The sequence below is a fragment of the Delphinapterus leucas genome, chromosome 21, assembly GCF_059928025.1.
Source record: "Delphinapterus leucas isolate spDelLeu-1000000601 "Yukka" chromosome 21, BTC_Dleu_Yukka2, whole genome shotgun sequence".
Lineage (NCBI taxonomy): Eukaryota > Metazoa > Chordata > Mammalia > Artiodactyla > Monodontidae > Delphinapterus > Delphinapterus leucas.
In genome coordinates this window covers 18,045,905-18,062,525 of record NC_143149.1, presented here as the reverse complement: position 1 = coordinate 18,062,525, position 16,621 = coordinate 18,045,905, and positions in this window count along the sequence as shown.

Genomic DNA, 16,621 nt, shown 5'->3' with positions numbered 1-16,621 from the left:
AGAAGCACATGACAAGCTGCTCAACATGACTAATTATTAGATAAATGCAAATCAAAACTACAATGATGGGGCTTCCCTGGTGGGGAGTGGTTGAGAGTCCTCCTGCCGATGCAGGGAACACGGGTTCATGCTCCAGTCCAGGAAGATTCCACATACCATGGAGCGGCTAGGCCCGTGAGCCATGGCCGCTAAGCCTGCGCATTCGGAGCCTGTGCTCCGCAACGGGAGAGGCCACAGCAGTGAGAGGCCCGTGTACCGCAAAAAAAAAAAAAAAAAAAAAGTACAATGAGGTATCACCTCACAGCAGTTAGAATGGGCACCACCAGAAAATGTACAAACAACAAATGCTGAAGAGGGTGCGGAGAAAAGGGAACCCTCTTGCACTGTTGGTGGGAATGTAAATTGATACAGCCACTATGGAGAACAGCATGGAGGTTCCTTAAAAAACTAAAAATAAAATTACCGTATGATCCAGCAATCCCACTACTGGGCATATACCCAGGGAAAACCATAATCCAAAAAGACACATGCACCCCAATGTTCACTGCAGCACTAGTACAATAGCCAGGTCATGGAAGCAATCTAAATGTCCATCAACAGAGGAATGGATAAAGAAGATGTGGTACATATATACAATGGAATATTACTCAGCCATAAAAAGGAACACAATTGAGTCACTTGTTGAGACACGGACAGATCTAGAGACTGTCATACAGAGTGAAGTAAGTCAGAAAGAGAAAAACAAATATCGTATATTAATGCATGTATGTGGAACCTAGAAAAGTGGTACGGATGAGCTGGTTTCCAGGGCTGAAGTTGAGACACAGATGTAGAGAACAGACGTGTGTACACCAAGGGGGGAAAACCGCGGTGGAGTGGGGATGGTGGTGTGCTGAATTGGGCGATTGGGATTGACATGTATACACTGATGTGTATAAAATTGATAACTAATAAGAACATGCAGTATTAAAAAGCAAACAAACAAAAAAAAACATCTAGTACTAAACTTTCCTTGGGTTATTTGTATGGAAATACGTTAATATAAATATTTCAGACATTACATGAAATTTCTAAAAATCTTATATGTTCTGGTACAGTGTTATAATTCACAATTCTAGTTATTAGTTTAAAATATATATCTCAGAAATAACTAAATTTCCTTGTCAATTGCATTATTATTATGAACTTTTATCAACTATTTAAACATGGTCATTTTTAAGTCTTTTGTCATTTAGAGACAGTTCTGGGTATACTCTGATGCTTTTGCAAACATGTTCCTATAAAAGGGTTTCATCTTCAAGAAATTCATGGAAAAGACTCTGACAAGTACAGGTTTCTGGTAACTGACTATACTGCTGAACTGAATGAATAAGCATTTTCAGAACTCTAATGGAAAACTGATGAACTCATAAAAGTGTGAACAAAAGATCAAGATGAAAAAAAATTAATTAGACGGGACTGAGTGAACTGATGAGGGTGATTATAATATTTGTGACTTCTGTTTGAATAAAAAAAAAAGGATCATACTCCATGATCAAGTGGGGGTTATCACAGGAATGCAAGGATTCTTCAATATATGCAAATTGATCAAGTGGGGTTTATCCCAGGAATGCAAGGATTCTTCAATATACACAAACCAATCAATGGGATATACCATATTAACAGAGTGAAGGAGAAAAACCATGTGATCATCTCAATAGATGCAGAAAAAGCTTTTGACAAAATTTATCACCAATTTATGATAAAAAACCTTCCAGAAAGTAGGCAGAAAGGGAACTTACCTCAACATAATAAAGGCCATATATGACAAAACCACAGCCAACATCGTTTTAAATGGTGAGAAACTGAAACCATTTCCACTAAGATCAGGAACAAGACAATGTGCCCCACTCTCACCAGTATTATTCAACATAGTTTTGGAAGTTTTAGCCACAGCAATCAGAGAAGAAAAAGAAATAAAAGGAATCCAAATCGGAAAAGAGGAAGTAAAACTGCCACTGTTTGTACATGACATGATACTATACATAGAAAATCCTAAAGATGCTACCAGAAAACTACTAGAGCTAATCCATGAATTTGGTAAAGTAGCTGGATACAAAGTTAATGCACAGAAATCTCTTGCATTCCTATACACTAATGATGAAAAATCTGAAAGAGAAATTAAGGAAACACTCCCATTTACCACTGCAACTAAAAGAATAAAATATTCTAGGAATAAACCTACCTAAGGAGACAAAAGACCTGTATGCACAAAAGTATAAGACTCTGATGAAAGAAATTAAAGATGATACAAACAGATGGAGAGATATACCATGTTCTCGGCTTGGAAGAATCAACATTTTACAAATGACTATACCACCCAAAGCAATCTACAGATTCAATGCAACCCCTATCAAACTACCACTGGCATTTTTCACAGAACTAGAACAAAAAATTTCAATTTGTATGGAAATACAAAAGACCCCGAATAGCCAAAGCAACCTTGAGAAAGAAAAATGGAGCTGGAGGATTCAGGCTCCCTGACTTAAGACTATACTACAAAGCTACAGTAATGAAGACATTAAGGTACTGGCACAAAAACAGAAATATAGATCAATGGAACAGGATAGAAAACCCAGAGATAAACCCACGCATATATGGCCACCTTATCTTTGATAAAGGAGGCAAGAACATACAATGGAGAAAAGACAGCCTCTTCAAGAAGTGGTGCTGGGAAAACTGGACAGCTACATATAAAAGAATGAAATTAGAACACTCCCGAACACCGTACACAAAAATAAACTCAAAATTGATTAAAGACCTAAATGTAAGGCCAGACACTATAAAACTCTTAGAGGAAAATGTAGGCAGAACACTCTCTTAACAGAAATCACAGCAAGATTCTTTTGACCCACCTCCTAGAGAAATGAAAATAAAAACAAAAATAAACAAATGGGACCTAATGAAACTTAAAAGCTTTTGCACAGGAGAAGAAACCATAGACAAGACAAAAAGACAACCCTCAGAATTGGAGAAAATATTTGCAAACAAAGCAACTGACAAAGGATTAATCTCCAAAATATACAAGCAGCTCATGCAGATCAATATCAAAAAAACAAACCACCCAATCCAACAACTGGCGGAAGACCTAAATAGACATTTCTCCAAAGAAGATATGCCAACAAACACATGAAAGGATACTCAACATCACTAATCATTAGAGAAATGCAAATGAAAACTACAATGAGGTATCACCACACACTGGTCAGAGTGGCCATCATCAAAATGTCTACAAAGAATAAATGCTGGAGAGGGTGTGGAGAAAAGGGAACCCTCTTGCACTGTTGGTGGGAATGTAAATTGGTACAGCCACTATGGAGAACAGTACGGAGGTTCCTTAAAAAACTAAAATTAGAACTACCATACAACCCAGCAATCCCACTACTCGGCATATACCCTGAGAAAACCATAATTCAGAGAGAGTCATGTACCACAATATTCATTGCAGCTCTATTTACAATAGCCAGCAAATGGAAGCAACCTAAGTGTCCATCGACAGATGAATGGATAAAGAAGAGGTGGCACAGATGTACAATGGAATATTACTTAGTCATAAAAAGAAATGAAATTGATTTATTTGTAGTGAGGTGGATGGACCTAGAGACTGTCACAGAGAGTGAATAAGTCAGAAAGAGAAAAACAAATATTGTATGCCAACACATATATATGGAATCTAAAAAAAAAACAAAAAGTTCTGAATAACCTAGGGACAGAACAGGAATAAAGACACAGATGTATAGAATGGACTTGAGGACATGGGGAGGGGGAAGGGGAAGCTGGGATGAAGTGAGAGAGTGCCATGTACGTATATACCCTACAAAATGTAAAACAGATAGCTAGTGGGAAGCAGCCACATAGCACAGGGAGATCAGCTTGGTGCTTTGTGTCCACCTAGAGGGGTGGGGAAGGGAGGGTCGGAGGGAAACGCAATAGGGAGGAGATATGGGGATATGTATATGTATAGCTGATTCACTTTGTTATAAAGCAGAAACTAACACACCACTGTAAAGCAATTATACTCCAATAAAGATGTAAAAGAAAAATTGAAGTAAATGATGACATTATTTTCTCAATAAAATTTTATGAAACAAATATCCAAAATAAGAGACAAAAAGATTAAATGACAAAACAGATGAGTAAAATGGAGCTGAATAAAGCAAAGAATAAAAGTAAAAAAACTGAAATGCCATAGATAAGAACATCATTATAGAAGCAGAAACACATCAGAACATTTAATCCAAAATATGAAATCAATCAATTTACTAGAACTATCAGAATACACTGAAATAGGAGAAAGATGAAAACTATAAGAGAAAATATGAAAAGTGTAGAGGACAAAAATGGTTATTTGACATCACTGAAAAAGAGACCATACAAATGGAATAGAAGCAACAAATAGATGTTAAATATCTATATATAGATATACAGATATTCCTTAGATGAAGGCTATAATATTCACATCTAAACAGACTTACAACTTTCCACAAACAAAACAAAATTAATGAATATAGATAAAAACCTAATGTACTCTCATGAAAAAATAAAAAATTGAGCATTAAATCTGAAAAAAGAATCATGCAAGCATCCACATAGAAAAACAAAAGAAAAATGCATTCAAACAGCCTCAGACTGCTCTGCCTTATTATTTGAAAAAAACACTGTGAATAAAGTCTATACCTTATTGAGGACTGAAAATGTTATAAGCTAGCTATTAAACAACCCAACAAAAGTGAATGTTTCACATATGAAGGCAAGGGGACAATCTCAGACACTCTCATGAAGTAAACAGATATTTTTAAATAAAAGTACTTAGAGACGTATTCTAGGTAGTCATTAGAGGTATTGGAATAAAGAACTCAGGAGTAGAGAAACTGAAGTGGAGGAAAGTGGCGTGCTGGTGAAACCATTTCAACATACAACTAAGCCTCGACTGTTGTCATAAATGTCATTACAAAAAAGGAAAAAAAAGAATGCAAGTTTTATAAGTAGTTATGGAAAGGTAAAATGCTTCTGTAAAAATATTATTTAATAATCTGGGACTATTTCACAATGTGCATGATGAAGATGATATTTTATTTATAAATTTCTCTTATAAATTAAATGTGAACCTTACAGTTAGGGCCAACGGGTATATGAAAAGATGCCCAACATCACCAATCACTGGGTAAACACAAATCAAAGCCACAATGAATTATCACCTCATACCTGTTAGAATGGCTATTATAACAAGAGTCGGTAAGCATGTGGAGAGAAGGGAGCCCTTGTGCACCCTTGGTGGGAATGTAAATTGGTACAGCCAATATGGAAAACAGTATAGAAGTTCTTCAAAAAAATTAAAAATAGAACTACCATATGACCTGCCAATCCCACTTCTGGGTCTATATCCAAAGGAAATTAGGGGCTTCCCTGGTGATGCAGTGGTTAATATTCCACCTACCAATGTAGGGGACATGGGTTTGAGCCCTGGTCTGGGAAGATCCCACATGCCGCGGAGCAACTAAGCCCATGCACCACAACTACTGAGCCTGTGTTCTAGGGCCCGTGAGCCACAACTACTGAGTCTGTGTGCCACAACTACTGAAGCCCACGTGCCTAGAGCCCGTGCTCTGCAGCAAGAGAAGCCACTGCAATGAGAAGCTCATGCACCGCAACAAAGAGTAGCACCCCCTTGCTGCCACTAGAGAAAAACCCATGCACAGCAACAAAGACCCAATGCAGTCAAAAAATAAATAAAATAAATACATAAAATAAAATAAAGTTTTAAAAAACACAAAGGAAATGAAATCGAAGAGATATCACAGCATTGTTCACAATAGCCAAGACAGGGAAACAAACTAAATGACCATCAATGAATGAATGAATTTTTAAAATGTGAGATATATATAGATATATAGACACACACACACACACACACACACACACACACAATGGAATATTATACGGTCATAGAAAGAAGGCAATCCTGCCATTTGTGACAACATGGATTAACTTTGAGGGCATTACGCTAAGTGAAATAAGACAGAGAAAGACAAGTACTCTATGATACCACTTACATATGGAAATTAAAAAAGCTAAACTCATAGAAATAGAGAGTAAAATGATGGTTGCCAGGGGGCTAGCAGGTGAGGGAAATGGGGTTGGTCAAGGGATACAAACTTCCATTTATAAGATGAGTAAGTTCTGGGGATCTAATTACAGCAGATCTATGCAATGGTGACTAGAGTTAACAACACTGTACTATATAATTGAAAGTTGTTAAGAGAGTAAATCTTAAATATTCTTACCACACACACACAGAGATAATAATGATGTGAGGTGATGGAGGTATTAACTAACCTTATGTGGTAACCATTTCACGATATGTACATGTATCAAAGCATCATGCTATATCCTGTTGTATACCATAAATGTACACAAGGTCATATGTCAATTATACCTCAATAATAAACACTACAGTTAAAAATGAAAAAAAACCCACATCAAAAAGCAAATCTCCAAAGACAAAAGCCACATGACCATTTGTTTAAGAGATTTCTAAAATTCTGATATTATCATCTCAACTTGGAGTATAAGAAAAGAACAAAATATCACCTGTATATCGGGAATTTTCAACAGAACATTTGTAATTTTCTTTTCTCCTTTTATGGAAAGAGAGGTAAGAGTCCAAATGATTATGCTTAGTTTACATACTGAGGGTATCTTATTTTCAAATATATCATGAATTAGTGAACGTGTACTTATCAAGAAGATTGGGACAGAAGAATATTTCACTTGGTAAAAACAGTTGAGCCAATTAGACCATCCACTTCTTCACCTGGTAATTCTAAGGAAATAATCTGAAAACCCAATGTCTGATATCACAGACGTGGCAGAAATACACCAGTTAAAAAAAAATTAACCTGCTCTAACAAGAGCCAAGGTAAAGTCCCCAACATAAGGAGGCTGGAGGTACATGTCTTCAGACACTCTTAGGAAAGTGAACCCAATGATTTCCCCATAAGAAGTACCTAAGACTTGACTCCAGCTTAACCAGGGTCCAAGACAGGTCAACAGGACAACAACGTTTGCCAGCCCCATTCAAGGAGAAGTGCCAGACTGTGAACTGGGGGGGTCAGGGGAGGGAGACTGGGGGAATGGATGACCAATGGGACTAGAATTAACTTTTTATTCTGTCTCATTTTCAGCAATGAGCACATGTGACGCTTCTATTCAGAAAAAAAGTGATAGTTTTCAAAAATGGTTGTTGTAGATTATATATAACATGGGCCATATTCATGATCTAAGTGCTGAAGCAGGTTATAAAGTGGTATAAATTCTACTTACAACTATGAGGAACTAATGAGTTTGGAAGGAAAAAAAAGCAACAAAATGATATGGACAGTAAGATTATAAATGACTGTTTTTTTCCTAATGTTTAAACCATCTATAGTATAGTTCTATTTTAAAATCATTTTAAAGTATTTTAAACATAATTTGTATCCAATCATTGTGCAAAAAATATAGACAAATGACCTTTGTGATTTATGTGTCAAATATCCTCACACTTTCAAGCCTTTAAACAGATTATAGGATGACCAATGAATCTTATTAAATGCATATTACAATTTTTTTTTAAAATTTGGTGCATTGAAAAATAATTTTGAAAACTGGAGACTTAAAATGGAGGTAATTTCCAAGTGAACATTCTTTCTGGTCTCACCCTTTAAGAAAGCGGAGTAGTAACCATTGACTGATTGACCGTTGGCATTATCAGCATTTTACACGTGACAAATATTCATGCAACTGAACCAAATTTTACCTCTAATCAAGAATGGCAGAGTCATGCAGAGACTAGTTATATTCCCACTAAAGTAATCAAGGAAAAATTTCTTTCAGATGTAGTAAAAACCCACACAGAGACTTTTATGAAAATTTGGTGTTCCTTGCCGGGAGGAAAATCCACAAGGCCAAAGAACCTTATCTCCTGCAACTATTATTCTTCAGAGTATTTCAAGAGCTCATTGTCAGAGAAATTGAACTTGACCCTGCTTTTGATTTGGAGTAATTTCTTATCACAGAATTGTCACTTCCCAGCATTCCAGCCTCAGGCACATGATGAGCTGTGGCCTGACAGGAGCTATAATCAGAGGTAAAGCAACTGGTGATAAAGTATGAAGTGCCATGAGTTTTGATATAAATCAATAGAGAAATCCCTTCTCTATCCAGTTAAATCATTTATAACTTTATTGTCTTACAGGAAATACAGCCTGTGTCAAAAGAAAGGCGAAGTCAGAATCTGCTGCTAGAATTCCTATAATGTCTATTTTCTCAACAGTGCTTTAGCAAACTTTCGGTCCTGAGATTTGAAAAGAGCGTTACTAATTCAGAGTACCTTGTCTTGACCCTACCCTGGGCCTGAGGGTAGAATCCCATTGTGTTAAGAGCTCACTGTCGCCCTCTTTTCCAGAAATTGCCCTCAACTGGGAGGAACTGCCTTATCCTCCCCCTTCTCCTCAGCCACAGCCCCCAGTTACTGACGGAATGATTCTGGGGTTAAGAAGGACAAGTACCTCACCTTTTGCGCAGTTGATACTCCAGAGCCCCACTCCCCGAGCCCCGACCCACACACCCTGCCCCCGTGTCTTGGTTGGCCAAAAAGTTCGTTCGGGTTTTCCGGAAGCTCTTAAAACCCAAACGGACTTTTGGGCCAACCCAATATTAGCCCAAGGCCAGATTTTATGCTACTGGGTTCTTTCTCCCTCCCTTCCTGCCTCTTCCCCTTTTCCTGCTTCACATCCTTCCTTAAAGGCTCTTCCCAAAATGCATTTCCTCCATAAATTACAGGCACCCAAATGCCTGTTTTAGACTCGCCTTTAGGAGACAGTGTAAGTTCAACAAATGTTGGCTTCTCAGGCATACGTGACAACGCTTAAGTTTTTTGAAAGCATGACCTTAATTTTGGGGATAATGTTATGACAACAAGATTCGACTCCTATACTTGGACCTCATTTTTGCATCCAACAACTCTGAAATTAGCAGCGGAAGACAGGATAACCTGTCTGCCCTCCAAAGGTCTCTATCCTTCACAAAATTGAAATGCAGAATGCCTTTTGATGCCCCAGGGTTCGCTGCAGTACCTTGCCCTTCCTCATCTTTATGTGACTTCTAAATCAATCACTTTACATATGTGTGAGAAGTTGTTTTGATTTGCTTTAATTCCTGCTAAAGAGAATTTTAATTTACATTTCAATCACTGGGAAAAAAATTTTTTGAGCAGGTCCTGGGGATAGAGCAATGAACACAACAAACAAAATCCTTATTTTTATGATGCTTAAATTCTAATTGTGGAACACCAAAAATTAAAAAAAGAAAATAAATAAAAAGCATACTTTCTAGTAAAGAAGCAATTTCCCAAAATAATATATTCAACTTTGTCTCTCAATTTTAAACAATCTTTCCCTCCATACATTGCATTCTAGGCCAAGAAGCTTAATAGTCATTGAAATGTTTTAATGAAATATAGATTGACCAAAATGGTATAATTCCTATGATGTAATTCCTCAGTGGTGGTAAGTTGAAGGAACTATTGTTTGAAAGTTGATACTAGCTTCACCCAATAATTTCACTGCCCAATTATTTGCATATTGATGGGGCTTTGGGAATATCACAGCATCCAGTACAGCCTTTTTTCACAATATACATCAAGATTGTGTTTCCAATTAGACCACTGGAGTAACAGACACATTCACTGGGGAGATAAGGCCAGGTCAAAACAAGGAATCACATACAGCTCTAGCTGCAGAAGAGATTTGAACGCTACCAGATGCTGAGATGCTTGAGGATGGTACCATGTGTCCCCAACAGAGAAGATACTAAGTAAATGTTTGTGGAATGAAAGAATAAATAAATAAATACATAGATCCATATAGTGAAAATTAGCATTTTATGTTTCTTCTTGCTCCTTACTGGCTCTGAGGAAATACGTCATGTAATCTTAGACAATAATTTCCTCAGAAATAAAGAAAATGACTTTAAGCCAGAAGGCATTTCAGAAATCACTTTGTGACTTTACTACATACATTAATGATTATTGGGTGATGTTTCAGATTAATAGGTCATACTCATCGTAGCTGTAAAAATAAGTACTATTGTGTGAAGTAGCTAATGTCTAAAACGTAATGGACAGTTTCTAATATAAACATTTTCAGGGACATTTTAGAAGTAATATTCCCTTCCTCACATCTTTCAATACAGACATAGAACAAAAAAAAATCAGTTAATCTATCTATCTACTCCTTTTCATTGCTGAACCCCAAATTGACTCTGAACAAGTAGTCCCATTGATTCTCTAGCTAGCTTCCTTTCTTGACTGTTTAAGAATCACCTACAGTTTGCTTTTGTGCCCTTTGCCAGGTATTCCTCAAATTCTTTTTCAGTCCAACTTGTTTTGCCCTGCCATTTTATACTTTGTAGATATTTAGTTGTCTTTAGATAAACCAATGTTTACGTTTCAAAGTTATCTTCTTCCCTGTAGTAGCTGCTTTGACTTTGCCCATTACTGGTACTATGAAAATTAAGTAATATATCAAGACTTTATATAGTTAGTATACTTAAGCTTATCAATTAACATAATTATTTTAGCTATAATTAAAATATAAAATTTATTCTCATCAAATATGCAGATTTCACAGAGCTGGAAAGCAAAGTACTATAATAAAAGCTAGATTAAATATCATTCGCTAGGAGGGGTTGGATCTCAAACTCGAAAGATGAATTCAAAGCCTTGTATTTATATTCCAAAAATTCATTGCATAAGTACAGAAGGGGAAGATATGAAACATAGGCAAAATTTACTTGGAAAAAAAATAATAAGTTGGAAATTTAACTGCAAACTCAGTGGGATCAATATTGAGATGGGACAACTTAAATCCAGTTTTAGCTGGGCTGATAACGTCACATGAAATTACAGGTCTGCTGTAATCTCATATTTCTCAATGTCTATTCAGGAATATTTCTCATCTAAATACTACTTTTTTTGTTTTTAATCACTAGCCATGTTTTACAATGTTAATGCTTGATCAACTTGACTCACTGAAGTATGTGCTGGAACAATTGAAGCTACTTAAGAGTGAGATAAAGTGCTCCACTAGGGATATCCAAAGAGGAGAGAGAATGAGAGGGCAAGTAGAAAATGTAGAGTCAATGAGGTGAAAAGGCAGACCTGAACAAAAAGCAGTAAAATACTCTTCAATCAAATACAGATGAAATGCTCTCCATTTTCTGTGGGAACATCATATGCTTACAACTGAAGACCAATATCAAATCAATGAACTAAGTACATGTATCCATAAGTCACAAATAACTAAATGGGCATCTACATTTATCTTCTCTCTCACTGCCTGGATTAGATTTATCATCGCAAGTATATGCATTGTTATTGTTTGCATAACTGCCCAGGATAACATGAAATGCTAAGTGGTTAACACACAAGTAGGTCCTAATGACACATTTCAACAGTGTACCATGATTGTGGGTGAAATGGTATCAAATGTATTTTATTTCTTTTTAGAAAGTTTGACTTCTATAACGTGCATTTCAGCACATGTGTTATTCATGGCATTTTTTAAATCGCATATAACTCCTTCTCCATCTCCAGAGTCATATGCCACTTCCCCAAAAAATAATTCTCCAACCTTCTGAAGAATACATCTGAAGGTATATTCTGTGTTTGGTGTGTATTTGAGAGATAAGAGAGAAAATGCATTTTTTTTTACATTTTATCTGTTTGTGTACTGATTTAAAATACTGCTGTTATTATTAAAATGTGTATTTTGCAATTATTATATCATGATTCTACTAAAATCTACCTGGCAACTTAGTTTCCTGTGATCACCTATGAGTGTTTTATGTTTTCTCTAAATGCAATGAACCTCACACAGTTGTAATAATTAAATGTAATTCCTTTCCTTATATTCCTGATAATTCTCCAAGTCATCTCAGCTCAAGCCACTCTCTAATTAAGAAGAGATGAAAAAAGTAGCAGGTATTTTGGCAAGTTGATTTTTAACACTCAATAACATTGTTTCCCTCAAAATAAAGCAAGCTATAGAAAATCCTTCTAAGATTCTTACTTTATTCTAGTAGTAGGACTAGTTCAGAGACAAGGTACAATATCAGATTCAAATGCACTAATACTACAATAATAAGGCTCACTTTTAAAGCATCGCTGAACATTAGAATATAATTTAATGGCTGAGTGGCTAAAAGAATTTAATCTCCTTCCTTCCGCATGGCACAAGAATTGCTGCTACTCCCAGCGGCATCAGGTCTAGCAGTTGCGGGGGAAATCTAGCTTGAGGAGTTTAACAGGTTTGTCAAGTCTAGAAGGAAGCATGTGATGTAAATGTATTACACGTACATGAAACCACCATTTCCCTTCCTAGGAATGTTTTGTCTTGACATTGCCATCTTTTCTTTTCCTCCAAAAGGAAAGATAAACAAAATTGCAAAGAGCTATCTTCATTAAATTCACAACATCCCCAAGTTCTATAAATATGCAGCTAGACATAACCAAGTTTTAGAAACACATATAAATTGAATCAAAGGGGAAGAAATAGGAAAGATTGAGACTATAATTCAGCTATTTAATGTTATCCTTGGATCAATCCAGACTGATTTTTTTCCTCGCAGAATGATTTCAAGAAATTTCTCTATGCTATTATGATCTCAAAAGGAGAATAATGAGAAATGAGGCAATGAATATGAGAATAGGATATGGTGGCTATCATCAGGACGTTATTACACCATCCATTAAAACACACAGAGGCCTTTTAAGAGTACCCATGAGAAAAATTCCTCTATGATTTTAGTACCAGAGAAAATCCTTATTTTTATCTTACAGGAACAATGATTCAGCCCTTATGTTTCTCTGTTTGTTCTAGCTACTGGAAAGTCCAAGCCAAAGTTTTTAAACCCCTCTTACAAGTGAAAATGACTTTCTGTTATGCTTTTGTCCCCTAATCTTTCATTTAGCTCTACATTATTATCTTATTACTTCTTCCCTCATACCTCATGCCTGCCTGAAAGTCGACCCAAATTATCTCTTTTTAAAAAATGTATGGAACAAAGTGCAACATAAATAAATAGTACATTGGGATTCTTATTATATTTTAAAGGAAATCATTATAATTCTTTAAAAGATTCCTGTTCCTACTTTCAACGGAATGACTTGTGGTTTTGTTTTTTTGTGTTTTTTTTTTTGCGGTGCGCGGGCCTCTCATTGTTGTGGCCTCTCCCGTTGCGGAGCACAGGCTCCGGACGCGCAGGCTCAGCGGCCATGGCTCACGGGCCTAGCCGCTCCGCGGCATGTGGGATCTTCCCGGACCGGGGCACGAACCCGCGTCCCTTGCATCGGCAGGCGGACTCTCAACCACTGCACCACCAGGGAAGCCCTGCCTTGTGGTTTTATACACAAAGTTCATTAAGCAATACAAAAGAAAATATCTTCCAAGACAACGTCACAGACAGTGAGGGCTGGTTCTACATAACTCTTTCTTGTTTGACTCTTTGATCAATAGTTGAATATACCCTTGCCTTCTGAGTACCACACTTGCCTGAGTTTCTTCCTACCATACTAATTGTGAATTCCCAGGCTCCCCTCTCGTTCCTGAGATCATAATTTTGGAATGCTTAGCCTTTGGTCTCTTCTTTGTCTACTCTCCCTTTCTTGGACTCACATCCAGTCTTATAGCTTTAAGTACCATCAATATGTTGGCAGTCCCAAATGGGTGTTTCTAGCCTAGACCACTCTTCCAAAGTCAAGACATATATCCAACTGACTGCTCAAAATCTCCCCTTGGATATCTAATAGCATATCAAATTCAAAATGTATTTCTAAAACCAAACTCAGGATTTTCCTCCCTAAACATGCTCCACCTGTAGCCTTCCTCACTTCAATTGTTGGCAACTTGATCCGTCCAGTTGTTCAGGTCAAAGCCCTGGAATTATCTCTGACTCCCCTCTTTCTCTTCCACTTGGCATCTAATGCATCAAGAAATTCTATTGGGGGCTTCCCTGGTGGCGCAGTGGTTGGGAGTCCGCCTGCCGATGCAGGGGACACGGGTTCGTGCCCCGGTCCGGGAAGATCCCACATGCCGTGGAGCGGCTGGGTCCGTGAGCCATGGCCGCTGAGCCTGCGCGTCCGGAGCCTGTGCTCCACAATGGGACAGGCTATTCTATTATCTTCTAATGTTTCGCTATATACCTTCTTTGTTAGGGTCATTAATAGTGCAGTTCTGATCAGAATAACCTAATTGCTGTTGATAAATACCCTTAAAACTGGCAAAAACATCAGGATAAATTCAGTAACTAAACACTCCTCTCTCTTTATCTGTGAACATAAATCTATGACTCACTATTAAAAGTATTTTGCCTCTCTCCTCTCAAGGTTATAAGAGTTCTGAGTCTTTACAGAATAAAAGAATAAAAAGGCTAAAGCATTTCCCTAATGATTCTTATTATACATTTTTAATACACAACTTTTTAACATTATAACTTATTATAACATACAACGTAAGTAAACTTAACCATCACCATTTCCTCACCTTGAAGGGCAGCAGACACAGGGGAATCTAACCCAAGAGGACTTTTGTTACTTTATTAGATGTTCTGGGACAAACTGCAATTCACAACTTTGAGGAGAACGTCATGGCCACCCCAACCTGGGCAAATTTCCTTCTACTGTATTTTTTTTTAGGATACTACTCTGAGGAACAAGAACAAGAGGACACAGGTTAGTTTATGGGACTTACTGAATACTCCTCTTACATTAGAGTACAATGATATATAATGGGGAAAAACTTAAAACCTGAACTATGTGCTCAGTCTCTAAAATCAGAGGCCCTATGTTCTCATTCGAATCCACTGATACTTCACTTTCTGCATGAAATAGAAGCCATCATTTTATTTTTGAGTAGTTATCTGTTTTAAAGCCATGAATAAATATGATTAAAGTAGTCAGACATCTCAAGACTGAAATACGAATCGTGGACCCAAATCAAGAGCCTTTCATTTTCTGTGTTAATGAAGGGGAACACAGTGAATAATATACGCACATAAATCCATTCAGACACATACTGACGAGTCGTAACACATCCTCCAGTATGTTTCAAACCTATTCTTTCCATTCTGCTTGACTGTCACTGCTCCCTGCCGTTCAAGTCCCCACCACGTCATACAGTCTTGCTACAAAGCTTCCTCTCTCTCCTTGCACACTTCAGGGTTTCCTCCTCTTTAATTCATTTTCAGACAACATTCTCAAGCATCATTTTTATCTGGAAACACCTATGATTACTAAAACACTCCCCCTGGCTTTCAGAGCCTCCAAGGATTTACTCCCAACAAACATATTCAAACTTACTTCCCACTGTCCCATTAGCATTGACAGGAAAATCCAACTTTAACCAGTCCTGTACCTTTAGTAACAATGCCCTTGTCAGCAACCATCAGGACAGTGACAAGCCCCCAAGTACCATGGCTAGGGTCCCCTCACTCCCAGGGAATGTCCTCCTTGCCTGGCCCCCACTGCATCCCGCTCATCCAAATTTGACCTTCAGGACCTGACTCAACTCCATGGAAAATTTATTTCCTTTAGTTTTATTTAGTTTATGATCATTTTTGTTGTTTACTTTTGCCAGAAGACCTATGGCCTTGGAAGACAAAGCTTACCATCTTTAATCTTTAAAAGCTTGTCTATTATGGTAAAGTGATAAGGGACAGTTAGTGACTGTATTGGAGTATGTATTATAAATTCTTAAAACTTTATTTTCCTGATGCCTCAACATCCCCACAGGTTGTGTGTGTGCAGCACATCCCCACAGGTTGCGTGTGTGCGGCACATCCCCACAGGTTGCGTGTGTGCGGCACATCCCCACAGGTTGCGTGTGTGCGGCACATCCCCACAGGTTGCGTGTGTGCGGCACATCCCCACAGGTTGCGTGTGTGCGGCACATCCCCACAGGTTGCGTGTGTGCGGCACATCCCCACAGGTTGCGTGTGTGCGGCACATCCCCACAGGTTGCGTGTGTGCGGCACATCCCCACAGGTTGCGTGTGTGCGGCACATCCCCACAGGTTGCGTGTGTGCGGCACATCCCCACAGGTTGCGTGTGTGCGGCACATCCCCACAGGTTGCGTGTGTGCGGCACATCCCCACAGGTTGCGTGTGTGCGGCACATCCCCACAGACAGGTTGCGTGTGTGCAGCACATCCCCACAGGTTGCGTGTGTGCAGCACATCCCCACAGACAGGTTGCGTGTGTGCAGCACATCCCCACAGGTTGCGTGTGTGCAGCACATCCCCACACGTTGTGTGTGTGCAGCACATCCCCACACGTTGCGTGTGTGCAGCACATCCCCACAGGTTGCGTGTGTGCAGCACATCCCCACACGTTGCGTGTGTGCAGCACATCCCCACACGTTGTGTGTGTGCAGCACATCCCCACAGGTTGCGTGTGTGCAGCACATCCCCACACGTTGTGTGTGTGCAGCACATCCCCACACGTTGTGTGTGTGCAGCACATCCCCACAGACAGGTTGTGTGTGTGC